The sequence below is a fragment of the Protomyctophum parallelum genome (genome assembly GCF_964188405.1).
Source record: "Protomyctophum parallelum genome assembly, chromosome: 22".
Taxonomy (NCBI): domain Eukaryota; kingdom Metazoa; phylum Chordata; class Actinopteri; order Myctophiformes; family Myctophidae; genus Protomyctophum; species Protomyctophum parallelum.
Genome location: NC_139714.1, coordinates 38217834 through 38238203, shown reverse-complemented (window position 1 = coordinate 38238203; position 20370 = coordinate 38217834). Strand labels below are relative to the sequence as shown.

General features: G+C 41.4%; 1 pseudogene across 1 annotated transcript in view; it reads right to left on the bottom strand.

Moving 5' to 3' along the window:
* Positions 1 to 20370, bottom strand: part of LOC310853176 (voltage-dependent L-type calcium channel subunit alpha-1C-like) — a 290615-nt pseudogene that overhangs the window by 69763 nt on the left and 200482 nt on the right. Inside the window, exons 9-11 of the transcript XR_014571111.1 lie at positions 19459 to 19588; positions 18179 to 18238; positions 6088 to 6194 (exon numbers count right to left, since the gene is read on the bottom strand). The product of XR_014571111.1 is annotated as a voltage-dependent L-type calcium channel subunit alpha-1C-like (transcript). The remainder of the gene's footprint in view (positions 1 to 6087; positions 6195 to 18178; positions 18239 to 19458; positions 19589 to 20370) is intronic.

Sequence of the window (20370 nt, the reverse complement as noted above, 5' to 3'; positions counted from 1 at the left end):
CAATGTTAAACACAGCCACATACATTAATTCACTTTACAGTTATTTTCATACTCGATTAATATTTCAACTACATTATTCAATTAATCAATGTGACCATAACGAGATAGCAAAATGTATTAAATTAAATACATTCTCACCATAAGTTCAGAAAACAGACTGAAAATGCGGAATAAAATGTTTGAAAGGCTAGCCTTTCAAATTTAGGTGATATATAAATATTAGAAATGCTGTAGCCTAAATATTGTAATAATTGTAATAATTATTATTATAAATATGTACCAATTTCATCATCTGTAAATCAATTATTCAATTACATTATTATTTACATTATTATAATTACAAAAAATGATTTGATACATTTCTTGTTGAAAGATTAAACATTATTATTATTATTATTATTGCGACCGCGCAAGGTGGTCGTAGTAGAAAAAATCACATCCGTGTGAAGTGAGGGTCGCCCACTGTATTTATATAGGCCACATGACATCTTACGCCGTCATTTAGTGCCCTAAACAAACATTAAAGTCCATAGACTTGGCTGGCAAACGATTTACGTCATAAAGGGCCTTTCAAACGTGAAGCGTGCCTGTAGTTCATTTTCAATGAGAAATGCGTTTTTGCGCAGAGCACTGGGGAGCAGTCGCGGTGCGACAACAACGCAAGCGTATTTACGTGAGCGCGGTCGCATGAATTTGTTGCGCACGTGCTCGTTCCGTGCACACGCTCCCAGACCTGGATTCTGTTTAGCTTTTTATTTTAGGCTGGTGTTGTTGCGCCCCTCTGGAGCAGACCTGGAGGAGACCTGTGTCTCCCCTCTGGAGCAGACCTGTGTCTGCGTCCTCGCTTCCCGTTTGAAGGGCCCTTATGTGTTCTAAACAAACATTAAAAATCCCATTGGCTGCCATAAGATGCAATCTTCAAAAGCCATGCATTGGAGGGGCTAGCGCCCCTCAACAATACTAATAATAGTAGTATATAAATAAGTAGCAGTAGTAGTAGTAGTAGTAGTAGTAGTAACATTAACAGTATAGTCAAAGTAGTAGTAAGTTTAGCAGCCAGTAAGATGGTACTTTAATGTAGTGTTGAGATAAAAATGACATTCCCAGCTCAATATCAATGAACTGCAGCTCAATAACTCAGTGAGTGAATTTGAGAGGAAAATAAACCAGTTAACCTGAACCATAACAAGACTATGCTTTTAACAACCAAACTAATTCACCCACTGGCAGCAGTCATGGAAGCAATGGTAGTATTATTAGTAACGGTGGAGGTAGTGCTCGGCCAGGAGGCGAACCCGGGTTTCCCCCCATTCCAAAGGCACAGTAGTTGACTGACTGGGGGGACCTCCATAGTTGCAGAGGTTACCCATACACACCGCTGCCACCAAACTAGTCTCGGCCGGGAGGCGAACACGGGTTCCCCATTCCAAAGGAACAGTAAGTTACCAGTCGACTAAAGAGCCACGGCCCGATAGGCGAGTAGTAACGCAGCACCGTATAGCCTACAGTACTGCAGAGTATAGTAACGCAGCACCGTATAGCCTACAGTACTGCAGAGTACCGTATAGCCTACAGTACTGCAGAGTACCGTATAGCCTACAGTACTGCAGAGTACTCCATAAAGTAGTAACGCAGCACCGTATAGCCTACAGTACTGCAGAGTACTCCATGAAGTAGTAACGCAGCACCGTATAGCCTACAGTACTGCAGAGTACTCCATGAAGTAGTAACGCAGCACCGTATAGCCTACAGTACTGCAGAGTACTCCATGAAGTAGTAACGCAGCACCGTATAGCCTACAGTACTGCAGAGTACCGTATAGCCTACAGTACTGCAGAGTACCGTATAGCCTACAGTACTGCAGAGTACTCCATAAAGTAGTAACGCAGCACCGTATAGCCTACAGTACTGCAGAGTACTCCATGAAGTAGTAACGCAGCACCGTATAGCCTACAGTACTGCAGAGTACTCCATAAAGTAAAATGGATGAGTTAGTAGCAGTATAGCCTCTATAGTAATGTCCATGCCAATGAAGCAGTATAGTGCTTCATTGATCCCATGGTGGGATCAATAGAACACATATAACACATATATATATGAGCTACAAGCAGTGGGACAAGCATGTCTAAATACAGAGTACAGCGTACACTCAACGATACTCACAGACACACACAAAGACGAGAACAGGCATTTTCACAGACAGAGAGAAAGTTGTTAGAAGTGGAGAGGAGGTGTCAGTATACAAGGTGAGTGACCGTTCATTTCTAACAGAAGTGATTTGAAGGAAAAAGTGTTTTTTTCACGGCTTTCACTGAAAGGGATACCTCGACAATTACAATTTTAGTCCGTCACGTGTACAGTATACTGTACAGTAGGTAATTCATAATTGAAAGCAAAGGGGTGCTAATAGGGTAAGTAAGTAAGTAGCCTTGCCGAGCCATGAGGCCCATAGGGCAGGAGCCTATCTCCTGTTTCTGTAGCCTGAGGCAGCTTGATGTACAAGTACAGCCCCTGGACATGACGCTAGTATGTCTCAGGGACTTAATACCCCCCAATCCAACCCTTGATGCTGAGTGCCAAGCAGGGAGGCACTGGGTCCCATTTTTATAGTCTTTGGTATGACCCGGCCGGGGATTGAACCCCGACCTCCCAGTCTCAGGGCGGACACTCTAACCAGAAGCCCACTGAGCTGGTGGCTAATACGGTAGTTTCTTGTTAAAGGGCCACTTCACCCCTCTCTCGCAACTAGATCTTATTTTAATTATTATCTTTGGGAGACAAGAAACACTTTCCTGATGGTTGTTATGTGTGTAATATGTGTTTAACTGTTTTTAGATATTTTAGTATTTCAAAGTGCCAGTGATGTCATGGACCAGGAGTATATATTATATATATATATATATATATATATATATATATATATATATATATATATATATATATATGTATGTGTGTCAAAAAAGTGTTTCTTGTCTCCCAAACATCACTAAAATAAGATCTGGTTGCAAAAGGGGTGAAGTGGCCCTTTAACCGGCCACACAGGTAGCTAGTAGGCTACATTTAGTTTTTCCCTCGTATTATAAATAGTATATGACAAAGAAACAATTGACAACAGTCTAAATTCAATATGTGAAGATATCCCTTTAAGGAAGCAACATTTGAGGATAACAGTTAAGGATAATGACATTACCGCATCAAAGACATTTGTGTAACATAAAAGGAGTGAGTTTTCACATAAATTAAGGACCCATTGTGCAAATCATAAGTATCACAAGTAATTTCACAGGAGGAAAGTTGGACGTTTAAAGGCAGTTAAAGGTAGGCTTAGCAAGTGTGGGATACTCTCAGCGATGTCAAGTCTGTGCTGCTTTGTGGTGTTACAGGTTAAGTGTTATCGACAGACAGACAGACAGACAGACAGACAGATGGACAGACAGACAGATAGATAGATAGCAGTTTGACCACTCGAGTATCCCATACCCGCTGTACCTTTAACAGGGAAATATTCACGTGATATTACTAAGACCCTGGAGAGTTCCGCTAACTTTAATTCTGTCGTTTCTATGCTACAGTATACAGCATGCCTTTATGAAGAGAAAGAGCTCCTTTGACAATGAACAGGACAGGAAGGATTCAGAGGATTTCTTGGGGGATCTGTTTTCTCGTGGGCGGGAACGCCTTTTGGTGTTTTAAGCATTCTGTTCTACTTTAGCTATTGAAAAATAGCAGACCTACAAGCTCATAGCGCGGCACACGGAGCTTGTAGGTCTGCTATTTTTGAAAAATCGTGAAAATGTGGCGCACATTTGGAATACTTTCAGCGCAAACATTTTTTAAATCTTTTCTGGGGGGGGGGGGGGGGGTCTAAATGGCTTTAAACTCATCAGGGGGTTTTGACCATGCGGGCACCACTGTCTGAGGAAGTTAATCACATCATCTGCGCATAGATATTATACAACAAACATAATGGACGTGGATACACCATCTGCCGTGTCCATAACATTATCTAGCTAGAGCAGCCCATCTGGGAACCAGTTCCATCCTCCTGTCTGCATGTCCAAGTGTCCTTGAACAAGAACCTGTACCCCAAACGGAAGGTTGGCGCCTGGCATGGTTACATCGGGCGTCGTTGTGAATATGCTATTGTGTGTTAAATGGTAAGCAGACATCAGGCTGATGTTGTCATTCAGAGTAGTTTACAACGAGCAAATGGGAGAGCCTGGGACCTATACACCTAAAACTATGCTACGATGCTCAAATAACCATTTATTGTATGCTTAACGTTTGTGTGCCATTCACTTTTAACCATTGAACCAGTCCAGAAACATTTACCAGGCAGCGACCTGACAACGTTCAGCTCAATGCCACCTTCACCCATCCATTGCCAAAGGACCACTTCTCAGCAGCATCATACAGTAGCACCTGGACTCACATGTCCATAGAGGTTAACAGTAAACTGTCCAAGGCCATAGGAATACAAAAATCAAATGAGTAACTTTTCCACAGTTAAATGTGGTTATTAATGAGGACCATGTAGACTTACGTCGTGTAGTCTAGGCTATCGGCCATCAAAGACAGAGTGTAATATAGTTGATTAAACATTAGACACATCACAGAAATGTAACATAATGCGTCATCAAGAATGCAGTTTAAACATAAGACTGTGAAACGTAATGATGGCCTCATCCCAGTGTGGTTTTTTTACTTTTTACACCTGCATCATTACAGGGGGGACATTCTGCATCATTACAGGGGGGACATTCTGCGAAAATATCATGCATTCAGCGAAAATAGCCGATCTACACGCTCACTTGATTGGCTATTTACACTATTGTACGTACGATGAAGTATAATAAGGTTTAAGAGGTTAAACACTTCAATCATCGTAGTAAATGTGTGTCGCTGTCCCTTGGTAGAAGGTAAGTTAAGTTATAGGTATGATGATGCCCTTAAGTACGTGTTTACAACTCTTAGAAATGTACACAAGTTTATAAGCTAGAATCAGGCCATTGTAATGACATGAAAACATGAATTATGGATCAAAGAATAAGACAATGGATCAAAGAATAAAACAGAATACGTTGCCACACAACAACTTGATCTGTGTGTGTTTTGCAGTACATAATTTGATAAGCTCTCAGCATGTCTAAGCACTGTAAATGTCACCTCTGAAATGTAGCCAGCAGTTAATACTGTAAAGTGTCCACCATTAACAAGTCAACACTGTAAGCTGTTATAACGAGTATTTGAAATCGAGAGATGAAAAGCAAACTAAAAGGATTGGATTGCAAATGTTTGCGTAGAGTAGACAACTTGCCTGTAAACCAATAACTCCGTAAAATCCTCTAATAGGGACCTCTATTTGAGTCGGTGCTCTATTAATGACCGGGGGTGACATTGCAATGAAGCAGTTATAAGCTGGTTTTCAAATACAAGCCTCCCTTTCTTTTCTAAATTCCACGTTTCAAACAAACGGATGAGCAAATGGCACGCTCACTGCTGAGTGGTTTAAGTTTTCGTTCAACTCATGGCACTTTAATCAACATGCTGAGGCTCTTGGGAAGAGCTTGTACACAGACAAGACAAGTTACATAACCTAATGTGATCTAGTGTTGAGTGGCCCCAGTGGTTTATTTAAAACACTGGCTCTCAAACTGGGGTATCTCCGGGGACCGCCAGGGGTCATTTAAGGAGTTGCAGGGAGCCAAAGGAGAGAACTTACTGATCGAGTTAAACTACCCTAATCCTTTCCATACTTTCTACAAGCTCACAATGTGTCACATGACTCACATCGCAATGCGTTGTGAGCTTGCAGATCAGCTGTTTTCGACACAAATCCGTCACAATCAACCAAATACAGTCCTTGAAAATGTTTGAGAACCACTGAATTAAAAGGGCATTTCCCCACTGCCCTGTTAATTTATACAAAACAATTTCATATCGTCTAAAGCTATATAAAGAAAATACTATTATACTAATGAGTTAGAAAATTATAATAATAACAAAATTTAAATAAAATAAAAGTACGGCAGAAATTGTCAGGCTCAACAAAGGCTGAATGAGATGTTGTGTAGTTTGGATACTCACTGTATTCCAGAGGAGATGAGAGACACACTGACCACCACCAGGTCCAGGATGTTAAAGTAGTTTCTACAGAATGACCCTTTATGGAGGAAAGCCCCATATGCTGTCATCTGCATACACACACACACACGCACGCACGCACGCACACACGCACACACATGCGCACGCACAGAGCAAAAAAGTCAAAGTTAGAATACTACTCCATTGAGTAGAATACTATTCATTGTCAGAATATGCTTCTTCAGCGTTTGCTTGCGTGCTAAAAATTTGACTTTGAGAGCTGTTTCGCTGTGCAATGTAACTCATTGCGGAAGACTGTTACGGATGTTCATTGTTGTATTCCACAGAGCAGAAGACTGTTACGGATGTTCATTGTTGTATTCCACAGAGCAGAAGACTGTTACGGATGTTCATTGTTGTATTCCACAGAGCAGAAGACTGTTACGGATGTTCATTGTTGTATTCCACAGAGCAGAAGACTGTTACGGATGTTCATTGTTGTATTCCACAGAGCAGAAGACTGTTACGGATGTTCATTGTTGTATTCCACAGAGCAGAAGACTGTTACGGATGTTCATTGTTGTATTCCACAGAGCAGAAGACTGTTACGGATGTTCATTGTTGTATTCCACAGAGCAGAAGACTGTTACGGATGTCCATTGTTGTATTCCACAGAGCAGAAGACTGTTACGGATGTTCATTGTTGTATTCCACAGAGCAGAAGACTGTTACGGATGTTCATTGTTGTATTCCACAGAGCAGAAGACTGTTACGGATGTTCATTGTTGTATTCCACAGAGCAGAAGACTGTTACGGATGTTCATTGTTGTATTCCACAGAGCAGAAGACTGTTACGGATGTTCATTGTTGTATTCCACAGAGCAGAAGACTGTTACGGATGTTCATTGTTGTATTCCACAGAGCAGAAGACTGTTACGGATGTTCATTGTTGTATTCCACAGAGCAGAAGACTGTTACGGATGTTCATTGTTGTATTCCACAGAGCAAGTCCTCTCAGACAAAACTTGGCGTTGCATGGTGTCAAGGAGTTAACTATAAGCCAAGCAGGATCAGAAGAAGCGGCCACGCACATCCAAATTAAGACCTCTTAACAACTTTACCTTTTCTGCCTACACCAAATCTATTTGGAAAAAAAATGTGGAGATCTACAAGCTCACAATGCATTGCATTGTGAAGCATTGTGAGCTTGTCGATCTGTTATTTTTGGCTAATGTTGTCACGGTGTGAATCAAGAGGGTTAGGACCCAAACGCAGGACAAAGGCAGAGAGGCAGAGGAGTGCAGTACTTTCATCCGACGGAGCATTGGTCCGAACGACAACCTACCTCCTCCCTCACCCTAACCTCCCCCGGGGCAGACACCTAAACCTAACCGCAACCCTCTCCCGACCTGCAGCGCAGCTCGGAGCATTGCTCCTTCGGAGCAATGCTCTGACGGATGATAGTATATGCCTCCCGAGGCAGAGCAGTGGAAATTGCAGGCGGTTTATGCACCAAAATCCAAACACGAAGAGAAACAAGAACACTGTGAGTCAAAGCACTAGGAGTTCACTAGGAGCATAACACTAGAAAAGGGAAAACAGGGGAGTATAACAAGTAAGACGCGCAAACGCGGGAAGCGAACGCAGCTCGTGTGTGTGTGGTTGTGTGTGTGTGTGTGTGTGTGTGCTACAGCTGCGCCCTGTGTGTGTGTGTGTGTGTGTGTGTGTGTGTGTGTGCTACAGCTGCGCCCTCTGGTGGCGGGCGGGTGGTGTAACAGCGTGACACACACACACACACACACAGACATTCAGCCCTTGCTGTCATAGTAAGTGGCTCACTGCGTTCGCAAATACACAGGGAAAACAGGGGAGTATAAATACACAGGGAAAACAGGGCACAGGTGAACACTGGGATAGGCTGGGGAGCTAACAGGACAAGGTGGAAACACTAGGCTAATCATGGTGAGACAACACAGGCAACAAAAGCAACAGTGGAAACCAGAAAACTAGAAAATAAGAGTAAGAGAATAAGAGAAAATATAACAAAATCATAGGAAAACAGTAAAGTTAAAACACTAACTAATACAGAACGTGTCACGGAACGTGACAACATTTTGTACCCCCAGAATACAGACGCTGCATGGGGTGATCACTGCCTGCCTCCTGTGAATCATTTTATTTTTGTTTAATTTCATTTTATTCATTTCATTCAGTGATTATAGTTTTGTGGCAGTGCTGGCCCCAAACTGAACTGATAAACAAAGTAATGAAGAGTATTATCTGATGCCTTTGAAGTACTATATACAGCCCAAACATCTACCAAAGTGTGCATTAATTGTGCTTTATGGATATAGCATGAACACTGCACTCTACCTTGAGGATATAGCATGAACACTGCACTCTACCTTTATGGATATAGCATGAACACTGCACTCTACCTTGAGGATATAGCATGAACACTGCACTCTACCTTTATGGATATAGCATGAACACTGCACTCTACCTTTATGGATATAGCATGAACACTGCACTCTACCTTTATGGATATAGCATGAACACTGCACTCTACCTTGAGGATATAGCATGAACACTGCATTCTACCTTTATGGATATAGCATGAACACTGCACTCTACCTTTATGGATATAGCATGAACACTGCACTCTACCTTGAGGATATAGCATGAACACTGCACTCTACCTTTATGGATATAGCATGAACACTGCACTCTACCTTTATGGATATAGCATGAACACTGCACTCTACCTTTATGGATATAGCATGAACACTGCACTCTACCTTGAGGATATAGCATGAACACTGCACTCTACCTTGAGGATATAGCATGAACACTGCACTCTACCTTGAGGATATAGCATGAACACTGCACTCTACCTTTATGGATATAGCATGAACACTGCACTCTACCTTTATGGATATAGCATGAACACTGCACTCTACCTTTATGGATATAGCATGAACACTGCACTCTACCTTTATGGATATAGCATGAACACTGCACTCTACCTTGAGGATATAGCATGAACACTGCACTCTACCTTGAGGATATAGCATGAACACTGCACTCTACCTTGAGGATATAGCATGAACACTGCACTCTACCTTGAGGATATAGCATGAACACTGCACTCTACCTTTATGGATATAGCATGAACACTGCACTCTACCTTGAGGATATAGCATGAACACTGCACTCTACCTTGAGGATATAGCATGAACACTGCACTCTACCTTGAGGATATAGCATGAACACTGCACTCTACCTTGAGGATATAGCATGAACACTGCACTCTACCTTTATGGATATAGCATGAACACTGCACTCTACCTCGAGGATATAGCATGAACACTGCACTCTACCTTGAGGATATAGCATGAACACTGCACTCTACCTTTATGGATATAGCATGAACACTGCACTCTACCTCGAGGATATAGCATGAACACTGCACTCTACCTTGAGGATATAGCATGAACACTGCACTCTACCTTGAGGATATAGCATGAACACTGCACTCTACCTTGAGGATATAGCATGAACACTGCACTCTACCTTTATGGATATAGCATGAACACTGCACTCTACCTTTATGGATATAGCATGAACACTGCACTCTACCTTGAGGATATAGCATGAACACTGCACTCTACCTTTATGGATATAGCATGAACACTGCACTCTACCTTTATGGATATAGCATGAACACTGCACTCTACCTTTATGGATATAGCATGAACACTGCACTCTACCTTGAGGATATAGCATGAACACTGCACTCTACCTTTATGGATATAGCATGAACACTGCACTCTACCTTGAGGATATAGCATGAACACTGCACTCTACCTTTATGGATATAGCATGAACACTGCACTCTACCTTTATGGATATAGCATGAACACTGCACTCTACCTTTATGGATATAGCATGAACACTGCACTCTACCTTGAGGATATAGCATGAACACTGCACTCTACCTTTATGGATATAGCATGAACACTGCACTCTACCTTTATGGATATAGCATGAACACTGCACTCTACCTTTATGGATATAGCATGAACACTGCACTCTACCTTTATGGATATAGCATGAACACTGCACTCTACCTTGAGGATATAGCATGAACACTGCACTCTACCTTTATGGATATAGCATGAACACTGCACTCTACCTTGAGGATATAGCATGAACACTGCACTCTACCTTTATGGATATAGCATGAACACTGCACTCTACCTTTATGGATATAGCATGAACACTGCACTCTACCTTTATGGATATAGCATGAACACTGCACTCTACCTTGAGGATATAGCATGAACACTGCACTCTACCTTGAGGATATAGCATGAACACTGCACTCTACCTTGAGGATATAGCATGAACACTGCACTCTACCTTGAGGATATAGCATGAACACTGCACTCTACCTTTATGGATATAGCATGAACACTGCACTCTACCTTTATGGATATAGCATGAACACTGCACTCTACCTTTATGGATATAGCATGAACACTGCACTCTACCTTGAGGATATAGCATGAACACTGCACTCTACCTTTATGGATATAGCATGAACACTGCACTCTACCTTGAGGATATAGCATGAACACTGCACTCTACCTTGAGGATATAGCATGAACACTGCACTCTACCTTGAGGATATAGCATGAACACTGCACTCTACCTTGAGGATATAGCATGAACACTGCACTCTACCTTGAGGATATAGCATGAACACTGCACTCTACCTTGAGGATATAGCATGAACACTGCACTCTACCTTTATGGATATAGCATGAACACTGCACTCTACCTTGAGGATATAGCATGAACACTGCACTCTACCTTGAGGATATAGCATGAACACTGCACTCTACCTTGAGGATATAGCATGAACACTGCACTCTACCTTGAGGATATAGCATGAACACTGCACTCTACCTTTATGGATATAGCATGAACACTGCACTCTACCTCGAGGATATAGCATGAACACTGCACTCTACCTTGAGGATATAGCATAAACACTGCACTCTACCTTGAGGATATAGCATGAACACTGCACTCTACCTTTATGGATATAGCATAAACACTGCACTCTACCTTTATGGATATAGCATGAACACTGCACTCTACCTTTATGGATATAGCATGAACACTGCACTCTACCTTTATGGATATAGCATGAACACTGCACTCTACCTTTATGGATATAGCATAAACACTGCACTCTACCTTTATGGATATAGCATGAACACTGCACTCTACCTTTATGGATATAGCATGAACACTGCACTCTACCTTTATGGATATAGCATGAACACTGCACTCTACCTTTATGGATATAGCATAAACACTGCACTCTACCTTTATGGATATAGCATGAACACTGCACTCTACCTTTATGGATATAGCATGAACACTGCACTCTACCTTGAGGATATAGCATAAACACTGCACTCTACCTTTATGGATATAGCATGAACACTGCACTCTACCTTTATGGATATAGCATGAACACTGCACTCTACCTTTATGGATATAGCATAAACACTGCACTCTACCTTTATGGATATAGCATAAACACTGCACTCTACCTTTATGGATATAGCATAAACACTGCACTCTACCTTTATGGATATAGCATAAACACTGCACTCTACCTTGAGGATATAGCATGAACACTGCACTCTACCTTGAGGATATAGCATGAACACTGCACTCTACCTTTATGGATATAGCATGAACACTGCACTCTACCTTGAGGATATAGCATGAACACTGCACTCTACCTTGAGGATATAGCATGAACACTGCACTCTACCTTTATGGATATAGCATAAACACTGCACTCTACCTTTATGGATATAGCATGAACACTGCACTCTACCTTGAGGATATAGCATGAACACTGCACTCTACCTTTATGGATATAGCATAAACACTGCACTCTACCTTTATGGATATAGCATAAACACTGCACTCTACCTTGAGGATATAGCATAAACACTGCACTCTACCTTTATGGATATAGCATGAACACTGCACTCTACCTTGAGGATATAGCATGAACACTGCACTCTACCTTTATGGATATAGCATGAACACTGCACTCTACCTTGAGGATATAGCATGAACACTGCACTCTACCTTGAGGATATAGCATGAACACTGCACTCTACCTTTATGGATATAGCATGAACACTGCACTCTACCTTTATGGATATAGCATGAACACTGCACTCTACCTTTATGGATATAGCATAAACACTGCACTCTACCTTTATGGATATAGCATAAACACTGCACTCTACCTTGAGGATATAGCATAAACACTGCACTCTACCTTTATGGATATAGCATGAACACTGCACTCTACCTTTATGGATATAGCATGAACACTGCACTCTACCTTTATGGATATAGCATAAACACTGCACTCTACCTTTATGGATATAGCATAAACACTGCACTCTACCTTTATGGATATAGCATAAACACTGCACTCTACCTTTATGGATATAGCATAAACACTGCACTCTACCTTGAGGATATAGCATGAACACTGCACTCTACCTTGAGGATATAGCATGAACACTGCACTCTACCTTTATGGATATAGCATGAACACTGCACTCTACCTTGAGGATATAGCATGAACACTGCACTCTACCTTGAGGATATAGCATGAACACTGCACTCTACCTTTATGGATATAGCATAAACACTGCACTCTACCTTTATGGATATAGCATGAACACTGCACTCTACCTTGAGGATATAGCATGAACACTGCACTCTACCTTTATGGATATAGCATAAACACTGCACTCTACCTTTATGGATATAGCATAAACACTGCACTCTACCTTGAGGATATAGCATAAACACTGCACTCTACCTTTATGGATATAGCATGAACACTGCACTCTACCTTGAGGATATAGCATGAACACTGCACTCTACCTTTATGGATATAGCATGAACACTGCACTCTACCTTGAGGATATAGCATGAACACTGCACTCTACCTTGAGGATATAGCATGAACACTGCACTCTACCTTGAGGATATAGCATAAACACTGCACTCTACCTTGAGGATATAGCATGAACACTGCACTCTACCTTTATGGATATAGCATAAACACTGCACTCTACCTTTATGGATATAGCATAAACACTGCACTCTACCTTGAGGATATAGCATAAACACTGCACTCTACCTTTATGGATATAGCATGAACACTGCACTCTACCTTTATGGATATAGCATGAACACTGCACTCTACCTTTATGGATATAGCATGAACACTGCACTCTACCTTGAGGATATAGCATGAACACTGCACTCTACCTTGAGGATATAGCATGAACACTGCACTCTACCTTGAGGATATAGCATAAACACTGCACTCTACCTTGAGGATATAGCATGAACACTGCACTCTACCTTTATGGATATAGCATGAACACTGCACTCTACCTTGAGGATATAGCATGAACACTGCACTCTACCTTGAGGATATAGCATGAACACTGCACTCTACCTTTATGGATATAGCATGAACACTGCACTCTACCTTGAGGATATAGCATGAACACTGCACTCTACCTTGAGGATATAGCATGAACACTGCACTCTACCTTTATGGATATAGCATGAACACTGCACTCTACCTTTATGGATATAGCATGAACACTGCACTCTACCTTGAGGATATAGCATGAACACTGCACTCTACCTTGAGGATATAGCATGAACACTGCACTCTACCTTGAGGATATAGCATAAACACTGCACTCTACCTTGAGGATATAGCATGAACACTGCACTCTACCTTTATGGATATAGCATGAACACTGCACTCTACCTTTATGGATATAGCATGAACACTGCACTCTACCTTTATGGATATAGCATGAACACTGCACTCTACCTTTATGGATATAGCATAAACACTGCACTCTACCTTTATGGATATAGCATGAACACTGCACTCTACCTTGAGGATATAGCATGAACACTGCACTCTACCTTTATGGATATAGCATAAACACTGCACTCTACCTTTATGGATATAGCATGAACACTGCACTCTACCTTGAGGATATAGCATAAACACTGCACTCTACCTTTATGGATATAGCATAAACACTGCACTCTACCTTGAGGATATAGCATGAACACTGCACTCTACCTTTATGGATATAGCATGAACACTGCACTCTACCTTGAGGATATAGCATGAACACTGCACTCTACCTTGAGGATATAGCATAAACACTGCACTCTACCTTTATGGATATAGCATGAACACTGCACTCTACCTTTATGGATATAGCATAAACACTGCACTCTACCTTTATGGATATAGCATGAACACTGCACTCTACCTTGAGGATATAGCATGAACACTGCACTCTACCTTGAGGATATAGCATGAACACTGCACTCTACCTTTATGGATATAGCATGAACACTGCACTCTACCTTTATGGATATAGCATGAACACTGCACTCTACCTTTATGGATATAGCATGAACACTGCACTCTACCTTTATGGATATAGCATAAACACTGCACTCTACCTTTATGGATATAGCATGAACACTGCACTCTACCTTTATGGATATAGCATGAACACTGCACTCTACCTTGAGGATATAGCATAAACACTGCACTCTACCTTGAGGATATAGCATAAACACTGCACTCTACCTTTATGGATATAGCATGAACACTGCACTCTACCTTTATGGATATAGCATGAACACTGCACTCTACCTTTATGGATATAGCATGAACACTGCACTCTAACTTGAGGATATAGCATAAACACTGCACTCTACCTTTATGGATATAGCATAAACACTGCACTCTACCTTTATGGATATAGCATGAACACTGCACTCTACCTTTATGGATATAGCATAAACACTGCACTCTACCTTGAGGATATAGCATGAACACTGCACTCTACCTTTATGGATATAGCATGAACACTGCACTCTACCTTTATGGATATAGCATGAACACTGCACTCTACCTTTATGGATATAGCATAACACTGCACTCTACCTTTATGGATATAGCATGAACACTGCACTCTACCTTTATGGATATAGCATGAACACTGCACTCTACCTTTATGGATATAGCATGAACACTGCACTCTAACTTGAGGATATAGCATAAACACTGCACTCTACCTTTATGGATATAGCATAAACACTGCACTCTACCTTTATGGATATAGCATGAACACTGCACTCTACCTTTATGGATATAGCATGAACACTGCACTCTACCTTTATGGATATAGCATGAACACTGCACTCTACCTTGAGGATATAGCATAAACACTGCACTCTACCTTTATGGATATAGCATAAACACTGCACTCTACCTTTATGGATATAGCATAAACACTGCACTCTACCTTTATGGATATAGCATGAACACTGCACTCTACCTTGAGGATATAGCATGAACACTGCACTCTACCTTGAGGATATAGCATGAACACTGCACTCTACCTTGAGGATATAGCATGAACACTGCACTCTACCTTTATGGATATAGCATGAACACTGCACTCTACCTTTATGGATATAGCATGAACACTGCACTCTACCTTTATGGATATAGCATGAACACTGCACTCTACCTTGAGGATATAGCATGAACACTGCACTCTACCTTTATGGATATAGCATGAACACTGCACTCTACCTTTATGGATATAGCATGAACACTGCACTCTACCTTTATGGATATAGCATGAACACTGCACTCTACCTTTATGGATATAGCATGAACACTGCACTCTACCTTTATGGATATAGCATGAACACTGCACTCTACCTTTATGGATATAGCATGAACACTGCACTCTACCTTGAGGATATAGCATGAACACTGCACTCTACCTTTATGGATATAGCATGAACACTGCACTCTACCTTTATGGATATAGCATGAACACTGCACTCTACCTTTATGGATATAGCATGAACACTGCACTCTACCTTTATGGATATAGCATGAACACTGCACTCTACCTTTATGGATATAGCATGAACACTGCACTCTACCTTTATGGATATAGCATGAACACTGCACTCTACCTTTATGGATATAGCATGAACACTGCACTCTACCTTTATGGATATAGCATGAACACTGCACTCTACCTTTATGGATATAGCATGAACACTGCACTCTACCTTTATGGATATAGCATGAACACTGCACTCTACCTTTATGGATATAGCATGAACACTGCACTCTACCTTTATGGATATAGCATGAACACTGCACTCTACCTTTATGGATATAGCATGAACACTGCACTCTACCTTTATGGATATAGCATGAACACTGCACTCTACCTTTATGGATATAGCATAAACACTGCACTCTACCTTTATGGATATAGCATGAACACTGCACTCTACCTTTATGGATATAGCATGAACACTGCACTCTACCTTTATGGATATAGCATAAACACTGCACTCTACCTTTATGGATATAGCATGAACACTGCACTCTACCTTTATGGATATAGCATGAACACTGCACTCTACCTTTATGGATATAGCATGAACACTGCACTCTACCTTTATGGATATAGCATGAACACTGCACTCTACCTTTATGGATATAGCATGAACACTGCACTCTACCTTTATGGATATAGCATGAACACTGCACTCTACCTTTATGGATATAGCATGAACACTGCACTCTACCTTTATGGATATAGCATGAACACTGCACTCTACCTTGAGGATATAGCATGAACACTGCACTCTACCTTTATGGATATAGCATGAACACTGCACTCTACCTTTATGGATATAGCATGAACACTGCACTCTACCTTTATGGATATAGCATGAACACTGCACTCTACCTTTATGGATATAGCATGAACACTGCACTCTACCTTGAGGATATAGCATGAACACTGCACTCTACCTTGAGGATATAGCATGAACACTGCACTCTACCTTTATGGATATAGCATGAACACTGCACTCTACCTTGAGGATATAGCATGAACACTGCACTCTACCTTGAGGATATAGCATGAACACTGCACTCTACCTTTATGGATATAGCATGAACACTGCACTCTACCTTTATGGATATAGCATGAACACTGCACTCTACCTTTATGGATATAGCATGAACACTGCACTCTACCTTGAGGATATAGCATGAACACTGCACTCTACCTTTATGGATATAGCATGAACACTGCACTCTACCTTTATGGATATAGCATGAACACTGCACTCTACCTTTATGGATATAGCATGAACACTGCACTCTACCTTGAGGATATAGCATGAACACTGCACTCTACCTTGAGGATATAGCATGAACACTGCACTCTACCTTTATGGATATAGCATGAACACTGCACTCTACCTTGAGGATATAGCATGAACACTGCACTCTACCTTTATGGATATAGCATGAACACTGCACTCTACCTTTATGGATATAGCATGAACACTGCACTCTACCTTTATGGATATAGCATGAACACTGCACTCTACCTTTATGGATATAGCATGAACACTGCACTCTACCTTTATGGATATAGCATGAACACTGCACTCTACCTTTATGGATATAGCATGAACACTGCACTCTACCTTTATGGATATAGCATGAACACTGCACTCTACCTTTATGGATATAGCATGAACACTGCACTCTACCTTGAGGATATAGCATGAACACTGCACTCTACCTTGAGGATATAGCATAAACACTGCACTCTACCTTTATGGATATAGCATGAACACTGCACTCTACCTTTATGGATATAGCATGAACACTGCACTCTACCTTTATGGATATAGCATGAACACTGCACTCTACCTTGAGGATATAGCATGAACACTGCACTCTACCTTGAGGATATAGCATGAACACTGCACTCTACCTTTATGGATATAGCATGAACACTGCACTCTACCTTTATGGATATAGCATGAACACTGCACTCTACCTTGAGGATATAGCATGAACACTGCACTCTACCTTGAGGATGATCTCGATGGTGAAGAGTCCAGTGAAGACATGGTCTGCATAGCCCAGGATCTGTACACACACACACAAGTATATGGAGTTACAATGAACTGTATTTAACCCATAGCCCAGGATCTGTACACACACACACACACACACACACACACACACACACACACACACACACACACACACACACACACACACACACACACACACACACACACACGTATATGGAGTTACAATGAACTGTATTTAACCCATAGCCCAGGATCTGTACACACACACAAGTATATGGAGTTACAATGAACTGTATTTAACCCATAGCCCAGGATCTGTACACACACACAAGTATATGGAGTTACAATGAACTGTATTTAACCCATAGCCCAGGATCTGTACACACACACACACACACACACGTATATGGAGTTACAATGAACTGTATTTAACCCATAGCCCAGGATCTGTACACACACACACACACACGTATATGGAGTTACAATGAACTGTATTTAACCCACCAATCTTAATTAGCGATAATTCAATTGAGTTATATACAGCTGTAGGGTACTTGGAGCGATTTCTAATTAAAACCCCTTTGCCAAAAAACAGCCGATCTGCAAGCTCATATTGTGAGCTTCAACTGTTCAAGTGAGTTAATGTATATATGTATATGTATATTATATGTATATAATCAGTATAATATATAATCAGTGAAGAAAAGAAAAGGGGGATTAATGGCTCATAAACAGATATAAAAGTCATTATAGGCCATGTCATGTCTTCATAACATGAAGTTAACCCATTCTGAACGGGCACCCATTTTGGTGTCAGCATCATGTTATGCTTTAGCAATAGCAGATCTACAAGCTCATATCGCGCCACCGAGTGGCGCGATACGAGCTTGTAGGTCTGCTATTTTTGAAAAATCGAAGAGCGACTGACATTTTTAGAATCTGATCTCAGGTCAGAATGGGTTCATCAGACCAGTGTGTGTCCGGCGGAAACCTCGTATGAATCTGATCTCAGGTCAGAATGGGTTAATCAACTATAGAACTGGAGAAAATCCCATTAGGTTTTTCTCTCTCGTTGACACTGATTGTAATCCACTTAGTGCAGTAAATGCAGCGTGGGTAATTTTGGTCCTAACAAGTACAGCGGCACCACAACCCAGTCTCTCGGTAGCAGTGGCACGTGCGTGTGTGTGTGCGTGTGTGTGTGTGTGTGTGTGTGTGTGTGTGTGTGTGCGTGCATGCGTGCGTGCGTGCGTGCGTGCGTGTGCGTGACACCTGGTTCCTGAAGGAGTCGTTCTTCACAGGGTCCTCGGCAGCCAGACTGATGCTGCTCAGCAGAATGAAGAAGAGGATGAGGTTGGTGAAGATGTTGTGATTGACTATCTTGTGACAGAAGACCCTGAACCTAGAGAGAGAGAGAGAGAGAGAGAGAGAGAGAGAGAGAGAGAGAGAAAGAGAGAGAGAGAGAGAGAGAGAGAGAGAGAGAGAGAGAGAGAGAGAGAGAGAGAGAGAGAGAGAGAGACAGAGAGACAGAGAGACAGATAGTGAGGGTGAGGGAAAAAGACACTCATTCCATCTTCATACCGGCTATTTAAAGGGTAAGACCACTTTTTTGAGGTTTGGGTTGTTTTCTTACCATATTATGGGCAAACTATTCCATTCCATTCCATTTCACTCCGTTGTGTTGTTTATTAGCAATTTAATAAATACAAAAAGTCGCTCATTGACTTCCATTGTAGCGAGGAAACAGCTCTCAAAGTCACTCTTTTAGCACATAAACCAACGCAACAAAAGCTGATTCTGACAGTTTATGACATCAGGAAAACTCATGCGGTTTTATTTTCGTCTTTTAAGATAGATTTATAAAGTTACTATTTTACTGCAGCAGTACTACGGCGTTCCCAACTCTCGCGGGACGTCTTGCGAGGTTTCGTTTGTAAACAGAAGTCTCCACGCTGTTTGAGATGCACCCAGCTGCAGCCTCGCATTATGAGCAATCCCAGACACAGACACTTTACACACTTCTTCTAAAGTGTCTCCCTCAAACACGTCCATTGTGTGTTTTTAGTGACAAGCGGACGAGATCAAATCCATTTGTTTACATCCCCGTCGTTTCCAATAAGGAAGTGGTGTACTGTACAGTTTTGGTCCAATCAGATCGTTTTTTACTCAACGCGAACAGCAGTG